General features: G+C 43.2%; 1 long non-coding RNA gene across 1 annotated transcript in view; it reads right to left on the reverse strand.

The window, feature by feature from the left end:
* The window catches only part of LOC138169464 (uncharacterized), a 100,427-nt gene that overhangs the window by 9,622 nt on the left and 74,839 nt on the right, over window positions 1-15,966 (reverse strand). The gene's annotated exons all lie outside the window — the stretch shown is intronic.

A 15,966-nucleotide genomic window follows, 5' to 3' on the forward strand; every position in this document is an offset into this window, starting at 1 on the left:
AATTTCATCATTGTCATCACTGTCAGACAGGCTGCATGTGCACTGCTCTGTTGGTCTGCTGATCCACATCCGTCCCTGTACTTTTGTATAGATCATTGGAGGAAGATATCAGATGAATGGGTAAAGGCAGGATAAGTGAAATCCAGTTACTTACCAGGCAGCATCGAAGGTGCAAAACAGCAAAGTATAAATCATGAAAAGCATTCCACCTCTACTGATTTGCATTAGCCATTCTGGGGCTCCTTTTTATTACTGCTCATAGTTGAGATTAGTGTCACTCAGGTTGTTAAATGAATTTGAATATTAAGGCAGCTTAAGCTCTTTCCAGGTACTCTGACATCAGAGTGGTATTAATTACCCTAAGCTCACGCCAACCTACATCCCCTATGGTATCTGCCACACCAGGACAAGAATAACAAACCTGCATTTGCACAACAGGATCCCTGGGCATGTGAAAGGCTGGCGTCCAGGCACTGCCATTCTCCCTCTTAGCCCTGATCTTGGAAGCTACCCAGCTCTCTTTCATATGGGGCTGGCTTAGACTTGGGAATCAAATGAGGTCACTGTGGCAGCTTAGGTCTGAGAATGGTGATCCTGGGTGAAGAAGTGATAACCAGGCAGTATGAAGATAACAGGTCCCATTTGCCCTGAGGAGGGGCAGACATACTGATGCAGGTCTGCTTAGGGCCTGATAACATGAGAGAGGAACCCACCTAACTTTATTTACTCTTCTAAATATAGATGCCTCTCCACCCCAATAACCTCTCCTTGTCCCATTTTCAGATCAGTTGACTCAACTCCTAAAGATAAATGGCAGGTGGGCCTTATAGGGGTTATGAATTAACTGATGATATGAGTAGACCCATGGAGTATCTGGACAATTAGAATATGACTCTAGCGGCCAGCACTCAGGGGCCCCCAGCTCCCCTTGGACCAAGGGTATCTGCTCTGCTGGGCATTCAGGACAGTTTATGTATTCTTCCAGAGGACACTCTGGCCCACATTGCCTGCCCCTCCTCCCAGCTAGAGTTCTTGCTGAAAAAATGTACTGGAATTCTGCTACCCTAGTGGTTCCAGCTCCTGAGAAGGTCTGAGGGAGGGGGGAAAGGGGCGTGCTTTGTATTAAAGTTTGGCGATTTTGTTTCATTCTTGGTTAATGAGTGGAATTGTTTGGGGCAACATGGCGCTGCAAATATATGCATTTCTGAGCTGTGGGATTTCATTAGGTTGGGTTACCATAGCCACTACTGATTAGATGTGGAAGTCGAGCCAGGATTAGAGCTGTAGGGGAAGGGAGATGCTAGAAAAGGACTGGACATGAAACTGAGTTATTAGGCACTTTTCATCTCCCCTGTGAGTTTTCCCCATTTGGAGGGAATAAGGTTGAGTTTTTAGCTTCTTTCCTTTTGTGGGGCTATTTTTGAGCCAGAGGAAACCTTGGGTAACATTCAGTGGGAGACCCTGAGAATGTGTTATGCAAGTTCAAACTGATCTGAGAGAGTGAACAGGGCTTAGCAAGTCTTAAAGGGGAGCCAGGGACCAGCTTTTGTCTGTTCAAAAGTGCAGTTGTTTTTTCAAATGCACACCACCACCATCCCGCCAGCACCATGCCTGGCCTTTCTACCTCTCTACCCTGCTCTCCTCCATAAGAGGCAAATATTAACCTCACCTGGACCTTTCTGCACCATAAGTTGTGCCTTCTGGCCCCTCCAGGTGTGTCCAGGGGAATGTGTATATGAAGGAACAGGCTTTTTAGAGCCCAGTGGCCTCTCCTGGAACCTCCTGAGAGACAGCATCTTACACAGAGCTATGCCTTGTGAAGAAGGCCAAGGAAACCTCAGTAGAGGCCCCAAGGGCTAGAGTGTTGGCTGAACAATGATTAAATCTGAGGAGGGGTTAGGAGGGCAGATGTGTTGGCAGCCTGGGATGCTTGCTTCTTGTAAGGGTTACTGAGACAGACAGCAACTCAACACAACCAGGGACTACATTCTGACAAGCAGAATGGGGATAGAGAAGACTAAGTACAGTTGGGGGAAGTGGTGCCAAAGCTAGAAAGTAACCTCAAGTCAAGATCTATCAACTTCCAGGCCAGACTCCTCCCTAGACAAATGAAATCTTTTTTTCCCCATTCTCCCTACCCTGTCCCTATTGTTAGGAGTACCTAAACCCCCAACTCTCCCCCTATTCTCAACTTCACAACAGGCCCTTTCACCCCTCACACTGGGGGTCAGCCAGGAGGGAGAAGCAGCCAAATATAAACAGGCCAACTCCCTCTTCACTTTTGGGGATGAGGGGGAGGAGGGAGATCAGGTTTCAGAGCCCTCAGCCTGGTGACGGTACCTCCCTCTCTCACTACTGCTCTCTCCCCTTTTCTTTGCCAGGAACTGGAGAAACAGTGATTGCTGCGGATGGCTGGTTTTCTATTTTCAGGGTATTGAGCCCAGCTAATTGACAGTTAGTAAACATGGATAAAGAAGTTTGGGAGCTGGGAGGGGACAAGAACTAACTGGTGAGGTGGGAGAGGAAGGGATGGGGGGAGAGTGGAGGAGTTGGGGAAAGAGCAGATGGCACCCAGCCATGTTTCCTGTGAGGGGCTGTGTCTGGGCCTGGGGGTGCTTCTTTAACCTGGAGCCAAGTGCAGTTCTGGAGAGACAAAGCATGTGTGTGGGATGAAAGAGGAATAGGGAGGGGTATCAGTGGGTATGGGGGGTTGGGAAGGAGAAAGGGAAGGAGATTTTCCATTCCACACCAGTCAAAGATTTGAGAGATCTTTCATAATCAGCCCCCACCCCAAACTAATCTCCTTTCTTCCACCTTCAGAAGTTATTTCTCATTTTCCCATCACCACTTCCCTGACTGAGCACCCATTTGTGATTGAGAGCCTGGAACTGCCTGAAGCATACTCAGTGCCCTCTATAGACAGCGTGAATGCTAATGTGGCCAGGGGTCCTTGGGGCCCTCTACTGACTGTGAGGCACATGGACAGGCATAAATGATCCCTGGGAAGGCTTGGTTCAGGGAACCTAGATCCTTAGGCTCTTACCTCATGACCCCAGCATCAACTGAGAATGCAAAGTTGGGATGGTTTTCTTCTCAGTACCCACCTAAAGGCAATGGGCCTAGTTGCCATGGGGAACAGCGAAAGTATGTACCCTCAGAACTGGCCTTCTGGGGAGAATGGTTTTCCCATCCTGGCCCCAACTCAGGAGTCCCAGTTCCCTTCTGTTTACTGAGATGATATTGGCTTGGTCCATCAAGGATTTGGAAGTGAGTTGGAGTTCTCCCCCTCCTCATCCCTTCTACTCATTCTTTATGCGTTTTTCTTTGAATGAATATAAACAACAATAATACATGACCTTTGTCCTCAAGAAGATTTTTTTGTCTTATAGTTATGTACACATAAGAAGATAACCAATCACCATGCAATATATGATAAGAGTCAGGAAGGAAACTGGACAATTGTAGGAGTGGGAGTACAGAAGAGGGGCATGTGTGGGGTGGAGAAAAGGGAATGCACAGGAGGCCTTATGGAAGAGGTGAAATTTTACCCTGGCCTTGAAGGATGAGGAGGACATTTTGGATAAACAGATGGGAAAACATTCCTTCTGCATTAAAAATGGCTTAGAGCTGGATCATCCAAAGTTCAGATAGGCCTCTCTAAGGTATCAAGGTACAACTCCAGAGCAAATAGTAGTATTCAGCAAATATATGGATGGATGGATGGATGAATGACAGGCTAGAATCTATGCCTGGTGGGATCTGGACCAGCAGCCTTGAGTGATCATTTGAAGCAAAAGCCTTTTCTAATAATTTAAGAAAGTAAGCACCTTGGTGGCAGGACCCCCAGGGAAGTCTGGAACATCCTTATCCATCACAACACAAAGCCAGGACAAGACAAGGATCTCAAAAATAATTCCAACGGAGGGATGCTGTTACTGTTTGTGTGCTGACCATTTGCCAAAGTTCCCACCCTAGGAAAAAGACTTCTTTCCAGCTTCCTGGTATTTTTTGTCTCCACCTCCCTCAGTCTGCCCTCCCTTCTATCAGCCCTCCCTTCCGTTTCCTTTTCCCTTTCCCCTACTACCTTCCTATAAGGTAAGATAAATTTCTATACCCAACTGAGTGTGTTTCTCAACAACCTGTATGACCCAGTATAACTCAGAGAGAGAGGTATAACAATGTATACATTGGCTAAGCTGGATTTGGAAGTGAGTTTGGTGGAGTGAATGCCATGTAAAAAGTCTTTTAAGTTTGCCCACTCTGCCTAGTGATGGCCAGGTGTTGGGGGAGGAATGTTTTTACTTCTGTTCTTGCAGAATAATAAATATACCTTTGTAAAAGATCACTGATATTAATTGGTTAAATGAGACTAGAGCTCTAGTCACTGGAAATTATCAATAATATAAGGGAGATACTAACTGTAACTGTTAATTAACAATGGGGAGAACACACCAGACAATAGAACTAAAGAATCATCTCCCGGGGCGGCTGGGTGGCGCAGTGAATAGAGCACCGACCCTGGAGTCAGGAGGACCCAAGTTCAAATCCTTCCTCAGATGCTTGACACACTAGCCGTGTGACCTTGGGCAAGTCACTTAACCCCAACTGCCCTCCAAAAAAAAAGAAAGAAAGAAAGAAAAGAATCATCTCTGACCCCAAGAAACCTGAGGGAGAGATGGAGCCTTTCTGAGTTTCAAGAATGCAACTTGCTAGGGCACATGTGGATCTGTCCAGACTGTTGCTATGGTAATAAGCAACAAGTCTTTATCAGTACATAGAAAGAAAAACAGAAGAGAAGCCAATGCAAATAGGTTGCTACAGTTGTTTCGTTAAAGTATTTTTTTCTTTTACTAAAATATAAATTAAGTTGGAGCTTAAGGTTTTATTGGGGATTTAATTTCTAATTTTGCTTATTTGATTGTATTTGCTGAGATTCATATTAAATTTGTAATTATTAATCATGGAAGGCTTTGAAAGTCAGCCAAAGTATTTTAGATTTGCTTCAGTAGGAAATAGAGTCATAAATCAAGCTAGAAGGAAACAGAAGCCGTCTAGTCCAGTTTTCTTTTTTGACAGATGAAAAAACTGAGGCCCAGAAAAGTAAAATGATTTACCCAAGGTCATACAGATAGTAATCATAAAAGTGAAATTTGAACCCAAGACCTCAGAATTGAGAAACATTCAGGGGTTTGCTGGTAAATGCTTAACAACCAGCTCTCCAAAGAAGAAGAAAAAAAAAGTATGTGTGACAGAGTTTTTTTTTTTTAAAGCAATCGGGGTTAAGTAACTTGCTCAAGGTTACACGGCCAGTTATTTCTGGGTGTGGTGCTAAGTACCTGCGCCCAGATTTGATCCCCAGGTCATACTGACACTGGAGCCGGTGCTCTTACTCGCTGAGCCACCTGGCCACCCCTAAGCAATTGGGGTTAAGTAACTTGCTCAAGGTTACACGGCCAGGTGTTTCTGGTGGGTGCTAAGTGTCGAAGCCCAGATTCGATCCCCAGGTCATCCCGACACTGGAGCCGGTGCTCTTACTTGCTGTGCTACCTGGCCGCCCCACTTGACACACTTTTAAGTTTAATATGAATTATTAACATTTTCTCCATTTCATGAGTCTAGATAATCAACAAAACACTCATACCCAGATTTGTAGCTTGCCACTTTCCAAGGTGCAAATGTTTACACTAAAAATTTTAATGAGCATGCCTTTGGAACCAGTGCTTTTTCTATTGTACTATCCTGGAAGCTGGAGGTGAACTGATAAACTGTATTTCCTGGGTTTGCTCTTCATCCAAAGTTTTGGTCTTTTTCTACCTTCAACTTGTGGCTCTGTGGGTGGTACCATGTTCTCTTCAGTTGGTGTGTTACAGTGCTCTTTCAGTGAGGGCAGTGGGACCCTACTCTTTGACCTCCTCAGAGCCTGAAGCTTTGTCACCCTTCCTGGTTCAAAAGCCCTTTCCTTAAGTAAAGCATTCCGAATTGCCTTAAAAAGATCAGTCTCTATTGATCAATTCCACTTCCTAGAGTCCCCTGGGGATCTTACAGAGCTGAACAGCTAGAAACAAGGATATTAATACCCTCTATGCCCCCGGGGTCAAGTCCATGGTCTCTCTGGCATCTTCATCTGCAATGAAGCAAGTCGCAACTTAGACCCTTTATAAGGTGGGAAATGTCTATTTTGCACTTGAAATGCAAAAGTACACGACAATACACCCTTGCATTTCAATTAATCTGTCTTTTAGTCCCTACAGATCTCCAGTTTTTGCTGAAGTCCTACTCTTACATTCATTCACCAAACATTTAAGCATTTATGAAGTGCCTATTATGTATGAGGCACCAGAGATAGAGACTACTACAAGCAGTCCCTGCACATGTATCCATATAAGTAAATATCTGTGTGTATTTGTATACACTCACACATAAACAAATACACTTTAGGAAGGAGAGGTAAGGAAAGGCCTCCTTAGAAGAGTTTTGAAAGAGGGAGGGTTTCTAAAGGTAGAGGTGAAGAAAGGTGTGCATTACAGCATGCACAAAAGTATGTTGTTGGGAAATGACATGTTTTATCCAAAAAGCAGCAAGTAGACCAACCTAGCTAGAACCTACCATGTGAAAAATAGTCTGCAATAAACCTAGAAAGGTGGGCCTGAGCCAGATTATGGAAAAAAGTAGTTTGTATCTTATCCTAGACCAGTAGAGGAACTACATATGGCCCTCTAGGTCCTCACGTGCGGTCCTTTGACTGAATCCAAACCACTTTTGTCCTAGAACTATAGGCAGTGAAGAGCCACGGACACTCTTTGAACAGGAAGGTAACTTGGATAGACCTGTGCTTCAGGAAAAGTAATTGTGTAGTTTGCAGAAGATGGTTTGAAGAAGAGAGACCAATTATTATCTAAAACTATTTCAGTAATTCAGTCAAGAGGTTGTGAAGACTAGAGCTAGGGTGGTGGTCATGTGAATGGAGAGAAAAAGACAGATGCTGAGGGGATAAAAATAAGATCTGGCAACTGGATGTGGGAGATGAAGGAGAAGGGAAATTCAAGGATGACTCCTAGATAGCAAAAGGGGGTAACAAGGAAGATGAGGGTGCTCTCATGAGAAAAGGAGAAATTCAGAAGAGGGGTAAGGTTTATTTTTGAGGGGGAGAGGAAGATAATGAGTCCTTTGCAAATATGAGTTTGAAATAGGATATTCTATGGAATCCTATATGCAATGGAACAACGAGATAGATGGTCCAATAGATAGTTGGTGATACAGGTCAAAAGAGAGATGAAGGATTGCTATAGAAATTGTCGAGTCATCTGCATATTAATAATAATAATCACTAGCATTTATATGGAGCCTGAAGGTTTGCAAAGTGTTTTACATTTTCTCATTTTATCTTCACCACAGTGCTTGGTGCTATTATTATCCCCATTTTACAGATGAGGAATCTGAGGCAAAAGAAGTTAAGTGCCTTGCCAAGGGTCACACAGTATCTGAAGCTAGATTTAAACTTTGGTATTCCTGAATCAAGGTGTAGTATTCTATCCACCATACTCCCTGGCTGATGATAATGAAACCCATAGGATTGACAAAATCACCAAGAAAGAAAGTAGGGGGGAAAGTACAGGACAAAACCTGGCAGGGACAACCATGGTTAGGAGATGGAACATAGGTGAAGAAGCACCAGAGGAGACTGAGAAGGGATAGTACTGATAGACATAGTTACACTACTGTGCTAACTGGGTATACATTACAAATTAATGCCATGCCATCCTAATTAGGCCCTGACTACGGGATGGCATCCTTTTGTTCTTTCCTAATTGACTATCAAACTCCCTACAGCAGCAGTTCAAAACCTCCTCTTCTCAAGTCTCCTGCAGTACCTAACCCCCTTCCTCTCAACAGAGGACACCAAACCTATGTTATTGAGAAAACAGAGGCCATCTATCATGAGTTCCCTCTTCTTCCCTCCTCAATGGCTTGCACACCTCATTCTCTTCTTTGATCCAATCTCTCATGAAAAAATAGCCCTCCTCCACACCAAGACCAACCTTGCTTCCCCACTTCCACCTCTGATTTCATCCCTTCCTATCTCCCCCAGGTGTAGATCTCTTTGATCATCTTCTCCTTGTGCTCATTCACATGGATATTTTATTCCCTCCAGTGATGAAGAATATAATACATCTATGCTCACCCATCACGTGCGCTTCTTATCCATAGCTTATAAACCTGTCACATATAATAGGGACCTTCCTTGAGTTCCCTTGACATATGAAATAAAAACTAGAAACAAATATAAATGAAATAAGTAAAAATAAGATTAAGAAATAAGAATAGAAATAAAATAAAATAGAAGAAATCAAAAGTAAGTAAAATTTCAAAATGATGAACCAAATTGGGTATGCCCTCATAGGATCTGGTGTGAATTCTATGAATTACAAGATTTCTTTATCTCATTAAGCCTGAATTGGAAACCCTTGGGGTCTTACCCATTATTCCACTGCTAGGAATATACCTTGAAAATGTTATCAAGAATAAAAATAGCTATCTATTCAATAATGGCCATAGCAGCATTATAAATCAACGCAACAGAAAGCAACCTAAGGGCACAACAACAGGGGAATGTTTAATTAAGTACTTGTGGTACATTAGTGTAAGAATAGTGTAATTCAAACCAACAATTATTAGGAATATAGTTCACTCTGGAGAGACATTTATGAAATAAGAGAAAGTGAAAAGAGCAGAATCTAAAGAATATATACACTGTGACCACATAAGAGGAAAAATTAATAAGAATGTATGGATAAAGAGTTCTGATGGCATTTTAGAGGGAGTGACTAGAAAATCATTGTGAGACTTTAAGCATTGAAATTAATTTAAATGTAAATAGTTATTAAGCAAGTTTAGTTGGTTGAGTTGATGTTTGATGTTAAGCTTTTAATAGTTATAGGTTCTGAACCTGTGATTTCATTGGTGTAGGGAACTCGGATGAGGGAACTCCTTTTTTCAATGCAGGTCCTCACGTGTTCTTTAACTAATAGTCTTAATGAGTTCTCTGGGGTCATACTCCCGTAAGTCTCAAAAGCAGAACTTGAACCCAGATCTTTCTGACTCTGAAGCCAATTCTGTAGTCTGCCAAGCTTTTGATAAAACATATACATTTTATTAAAAATTTAGAATGAATCTTGATATTGCATTTGAAAAAGGAAGATCAGGGAAGAGAAATGGGAAAGAGAAAGGGAAAAAGGAAGGAATACTTGGGTTCTATCTTTAATCCAAACCTGGCAGCCTCTGCATGTTTCATTTTCCTTAAGGTTCTGGATGATGATTTAAAATCTTACCTAGGGATGGGCTCTTGGGTCTCCTTGGAACCATCAAGCTTTGTCCCAATAGAGCTGATAATTGCATTCAGAGTTAATCAAATATTTATTGAGCATATACCAAATACAAAATCCCTTTTCTAGGCACTGAAAAAACAGAGATATGTGAGACATAGTCCCAGACCTCAGGAACCTTATAGTCTAGCTGGGGAGATTTTATATAAATATATGTGGAAACACACACACACACACACACACACACACAAATACACACACACGGATGTGGATGCTGAAAGGAGAAAAAATATTAAACTTGCTACAAAAATAATAATCCCTTACATTTATGCCTCTTTCAAAGCACTTTAACATATGATCTCATTTGAGCCACAAAAGTAGCACCAGAAGGAGATGCAAAGAGTCATATCCTCATTTGACAGATAAGGAAACTGAGACCCAGTATGGACTTGGGAGATTCTTGACCCCAGGTCATTTGGTTGGTATATATTAGAGCAAGGATTAGAACTCCAAAATATTTCCTGTACACCTGTAACTAAGTACTCTAGGATTTGAGAAGGGGAAGAGATTATTGGGAGCTTTGGGAAGGCTTTGCAGAGGAAGTAAGCCTTGAGCTTGGACTCTGAAGGACAGAAATGAGTGAACCAGAGATGAAAGGATGGATATCACATTGTGAAGGCAGGAACAAGCAGTTCAGTAAAGGATTGGGGGAGAGGAGTGATGGGAGATGAGCTTGGAGAGGTATCCTAGTGGCCAAACAAAGAGAACAGGACCTAGGGTCTTGGTGTATCTGTCTTCAGACCTGTTACACTAAATGATGACTTTTTCCCCACCCCAGATGCAGTGGGCCAAAGTAAAGGTGAGTAAAACTAGTATCAAATGCAGGCTGGAAGCCTTTCCCAGGATTCCCACTTCCACTGTAGCTACCCAGTCGAGACCTTCCACCCTCTGGTTTTGTGTGCGCGCGTGCGCGCGCGCACACACACACACACACACACACACACACACACACACACACGAGTTCCCTGAAAGACCCAGGGGAGAAGGAAGCAACTGCTCTTCAAAGCCAAGCCCTACTTTTAAATCTTCATTTTTCAGAAGAAATGCAAGGGCCAAGGCAGCATCATGGAATGGAGTTGCTTTCCCAAATGAGTAGGAATTGAAAATGGAAAGAAAACAGAGAGGAATATGCAGAAGATTGTTTGATTTGGTCTCTGTTTAGCTGTAGAGGGTTCAGAGAGAAAAAATGGAGGCTGGAGACTAGAAGTCACATTTCCAAGACAGCTGTGAAGAATTCAGTTTTGCTACTCTTGAATCTTAAAGCCCTGAAGTCTGTTGGAATGACGTTCATTGCTGAGAGGCTTTAGGGAACACCCTCTCCTCTGAGGGCTTTTAGTTATTCTGATGAAGCTGCTGCCCTCAATAATGCTCCCCCCACCCACCCAAAAATTAACCTCTCTCTCTTCCTGTCAGCAATGAGTACCTGGGAGAGAAGGGGCGGGGTGAGGGTGGGGGGGGCGAGGAAGCAACATTTTGAAGTGTGAAAAGAACACAGAATAATGATAATTAACACCCATGATGGCTAAAGAAATCTGGTTCAGACCCAGTGAACATCAGGCTTTGGGTGAGAAAATGTTAGGATAAAAGAGAGAAAATAGAATGTAACCCCCCCAGCATGTGCTTAGAGTCTAGCACTCCCTAGGAAAAGTGTATTTGTGGGCTGGCTGCAGATGGATTATTACAAGAAAATGTTAAAGCCCAGAGTCAGACTGCATCTGATCTCTCACCTTCGTCTAAGACCCCTCAGCTCTTTGTCTACCCCATTGAGCACTTTTCATACTTTTTTTTTTTGGAGGGGGGAAGGCAAGGCAATTGGGGTTAAATGACTTGCCCAAGGTCACACAGCTAATAAATGTGTCAAGTGTCTGAGATCAGATTTGCACTCAGGTCCTCCTAATTCCAGGATCAGAGCTCTATCCACCTAGCTGCTCTATATTCTTTAATGACAGTTATCTGTGCCCATAGTCTTCACCCCTGTTAACTCTTTGAGGGCAGGGATCATGTGGTCTTATTTATATAAATTCAGTTCTACATTTGACACTCCTAATCCTGACCAACTGTCTCACAAAATGTGAACCTTTGATCAGAATGAAGATCAGGTTAAAGAATGAGGATGGCAAAAAAAAAAAAAAAGAACTTTCTTTAGGGTAGCTAGGTGGCATAGTGAACAGAGCACTGCCCTGGAGTCAGGACTTGAGTTCAAATGTGACCTGAGACACTTAACACAAAACTAGCAGTGTGACCTTGGGCAGGTCACTTAACCCCAATTGCCCTGCCCTCCCCCCTCCAAAAAGCAAAAAAAAAAAAAAAAAGAATGAGGATGGCTTAGGGGCCCATGCTCACCATCAGAAGACCTGCACACACAGTACATCATGGAGTGAGGGGAGAACAAGGCCTAGCTTTTTGTTTTTTGTTTTTTACTCCATGGAACATCTTGTGAGGAAACTCTGTCAAGGCCATCAGTACCTGCTCTATACCTTGTGGTCGTAGAAAGTTTCCTGAGGTGACCTCTCCTTTCTGTTAGTATATCTCAAGGGAATTTGAGGAAGATCCCTAGTACTCTGAGTAGTTCCTCCAAGTCTAAAAGATCTGTGTTCACATTCTGCCTCTGTCACATACTTGGCTAAGTGATGGTGGGCACTTAAGAATAATCATCCATCAATCAGTCTGTTTTCAGTTGTGTCTGACTTGTGATCCTATGTGGGGTTTTCTTGGTAAAGATATTAGAGTAGTATTCCCTTCTCCAGCTCAGTTTATGGATGAGGAAACTGAGCCAAACAGGGTTAAATTACTTGCCCAGGATCACACAGCCAATAAGTGTTTGACGTCAGATTTGAACTCATAAAGATGATGAGTCTTTCTGATTCCAGGCCCAGCACGTTATCCACTGCACCACACTTTAAAATTGGGAAAATGTTTCACAAATATCTGGCTTTATCCTCACAACGATCCTGGGAAATAGGCACTGTTTCTAGCCTCCTTTCTACAGATGAGGAAAAGGCAGGCTTAAGTGATTATCCCACAAGGGTAAGGGTAAGAGACTGGATTTGAATTCAGGTCTTCCTGACTCCAGGTCCAGTACTCTATCCTCTTCCAAACCTAGCTGCCTCAGCATTTAATCCTGGCAAGTATGTCATAGAAACATAACAGTGCCAGAGCTGAAAGGGATGTTAGAGACAGGATCATAGATTTGCAGCTGGGAAGTAACACTGAGGTCAAATAATTCCAACACCCACATTTTGCAGCTAAGGAAGCTAAACCCCAGGGAACTTGTGATGTTGCCAAAAATGCAAATGCTATAAGGAACACAATCAGGATTTAAACCAATGCCCTTCAATGCCAGTGGTCTTTCCAATGTATCATCAAAACCCAAACTATCCTAGATAAGGGCACTGGGGCACAGCCCAGACAGATGAAGTCACTTGACCATCTCTAGTGAGAAGTTAGTGGTAGAGCTGAGACTAAAAAACCTGCAATTCCTGAAACTAAAACCAGTGTCCCCTATTACCATCTGCTTCCTCATGCTTCCTTACAGCATGAATTATCAGGCTCAAAGCTGGAAAGGGCTTCAATGACCATCTGGTCTAGTCCCTTCATTTTACAGATGAGGAAACTGGATGACCTCCCCAAAGTCAAACAGGTGGTAAGCTTCCAAATGGGGATTTGAACTGATATTCTCTAACTCCACACCCCACTCTCCCCACTGTGTAAAGCTACCAGCTACATAATCACAACATTTAAAATAATCAACCTCCCTTCTGAACATTTGGGGAAGGTGAAATTGGGCTGGGGAATCATCATGCACCATGGTAACAACTGGATCATGGCTTACCCAGGAAGGAAAATGGGAAGATCAAGAATAAGAAAAATAAGAGTAGGAATGGACTAAGGGTGAGATCCTGGGTCCCAGGAGATCGATATCAAGACATCTGCTGAACTTCCCCAGTTTCTCTCTCTCTCTCTCTCTCTCTCTCTCCTCCTCCTCCTCCTCCCTCTTCCTCTACCCCCCCAGAAGAAAAAGTGCTTTGTATCAGAGGGAAAATATCTTCCACAATTTGCCTAAGGTTGTGGAAAGACCCTGAGAGATTGCCTAGTATCTTTTCCTCCATCCTTACTTGGGGTCCATTCTTTTTTTTCTTTTTGTTTGTTTTTGCTTTTTGGAGGTGGGGGTAGGGCAATTGGGGTCAAGTGACTTGCCCAAGGTCACACAGCTAGTAAGTATTAAGTGTCTGAGGCAGGATTTGAACTCAGATCCTCCTGACTTTAGGGCCAGTGCTCTATTCACTGTGCCACCTAGTCGTCCCATTGGGGTCCATTCTCAAGATGACCTCCTGGTGACCCCAATACACCTATCCCTGCTTCTTCCAGTCCAGGGTTCGTAAGAAGGTATCTTATTTCCTGCCCATGCTTAGTACCTATGTACTTAGTCCTCACACCTAGCAGAGAGTATTAAAAAAAGCAAAAAGTACACAACCTCTCCCTTAAGGTCAGAGGTCACTTCAGTATCCTGTGGTCACGGTTCTAGATGAACTTCTGGAGTCATTTATTTCCTCTTTCAACCCTCCCAGCACTTTCAATATCTTAGCTCACTTCTCAGGACTCCAAATTACAGTATGTCCAATGTGAAATATCCAGGCTTACCGAGCTTGGGGAGGTTGTGATATGGATACATGGTGTCAAGGCTAGAACTCAGTCTCCTGACCTCTAGTTCTGTGTCCCTTCTCTCACAGCCCCAACCTTTCATCTGCTCCCAGCTCAGTCCTGCTTGGTCCGACCATGCCAGCTAATATAATTAGACTCTAGGTCCTGCCCCTCCCTTTCCTTTCCACCCACCTCAGCTAGCCAGGTCCCATTGTGCTGCCTCTAGGGTGACGTGACCATCCACTTCGAGTAGACCTTGTTCTCCCATTTTAATGGGAGGGGTGAAAATGCTAAAAGATGTGCTCTCAGCCTTTTGGTCTTCTCCCCCATGAACTTTCAGGTTTTATTGGGAATGAGTCTATAACTTCACTCACCTGTATGACAAGGCTAGCCTTCTAACTGGTTTATCTGCTTCATGTTTCTCTCCACTCTGATCTATTCTGACAAGGTGAGTTTTCTAAAGAGTAGGTCTAAACATGTAACAGCCCTCCTCAATGACCTACCTTTATCTACTCTTTAAATACCCTGTTGGGAAAGATTGAAGGCAAAAAGAAAAGAGGACAGTGGAGTGTGAGATGGAAAGTATCATGGAAATGATGAACATGAACTTGGACAGACTTCAAGAAACAGTGGAGGATAGAAGGGCCTGGTGTGATACGGTCCATGGTGTCACGAAAAATTGGACATGATTTAACAACAATAACATATACCCTGTATATACCTAGTTATTTGTCTCTCCCATTAGAATATGACCCCATTGAGGATTGTTGGGGTTTTGCTTTTAGTTTTTTTTGTATCTCCAACAAACACTTGTTAACTACCTTCCTGATTTAGGGCAATGCTAAGGGACTGCCTGAGGTACAAGGAGATTGAGCAATCTGCTCAGGTTACAACCCTAGCAAATGTCAGAGGCAGGATTTGAATTTGGTTCTTCTGGACTCTGAGCTCTGTACTAAGATCCTCCACACCAGATGACCTCTGGGATTGAAAGTGATTAAGTGTACCTTCTATGTATCCAGGCACTGAAGGGCATACAAAGATGGGTAGACATGACCCTTGACCAAAAAGTGTTTGTAATCTAGTAGAGGATATAATATAGGTGCACTTATAAAGAAATAGAAAGCTAAATGTGATATGTGCATAAGAAGGGCATGAAGAGGGTATGATGAGAGTTCAAACCAAAGAAAGCAATTCCTTTTGGCCGGAGGAGATCAAGGAAAGGTTCGTGGAGAAGACATCTGGGTTGGTCTTGGGAAAGAAGTAGAATTGCAATAGGCAGAAATTTAGGGATGAGGGGAAACGTGAGGTATAGGAAACTAAAGGAATAAAGGCTGGAAAGTATGGTATACAGATTCATCTAATCCATTTTATTTTTATAATATGAGTAATTGAGACCCAAAGAGGATATATGACTTACCCAAGTTTACGTAGAGAAAAAGCAAAAGTTTAAGAAAGGTAAAAAGTAGAAAAGTTAGGATTAGAAATTAGGTCTCCTTATTCCTAGATTGGAGCACTCTCTATGTGGATTGTGCTGTTTGGCTAAAACACATGAGGGAGGTAGCAGGAGATTAGTCTAAGAAAGTGGGTGGGGACCAGATTATAGAAGGCCTTGAATGCCAGAATAAGAGGAAATTATCTGAGGACTGGGGCCAGTGGGAATGAAGCAGGAAACTGTTGGGGAAGAATTCTCAGTGGCTTGAAATGGAGTGGCATATGCCAGTTTCCCAAAAAGTCTCCTTCCATTCCACCAAAACTTTCTGAAAAGGGCCACTCCCAGAGATGTGTGGAAAGAAGGAAAGGGAAAGAAAAGGAAGGGAAGGGGGAGGGGAGGAGAGGGAAGGAGGGAGGGAAGGAAGGAAGGAAGGAGGGAGGGAAGGAAGGAGGGAGGGAGGGAGGGAAGGAAGGAAGGAAGGAAGGAAGGAAGGAAGGAAGGAAGGAAGGA

Source organism: Petaurus breviceps, unplaced genomic scaffold, assembly GCF_028583685.1.
Source record: "Petaurus breviceps papuanus isolate PSGF00001 unplaced genomic scaffold, PetGlider_PUasm1.0 37, whole genome shotgun sequence".
Classification (NCBI taxonomy): domain Eukaryota; kingdom Metazoa; phylum Chordata; class Mammalia; order Diprotodontia; family Petauridae; genus Petaurus; species Petaurus breviceps.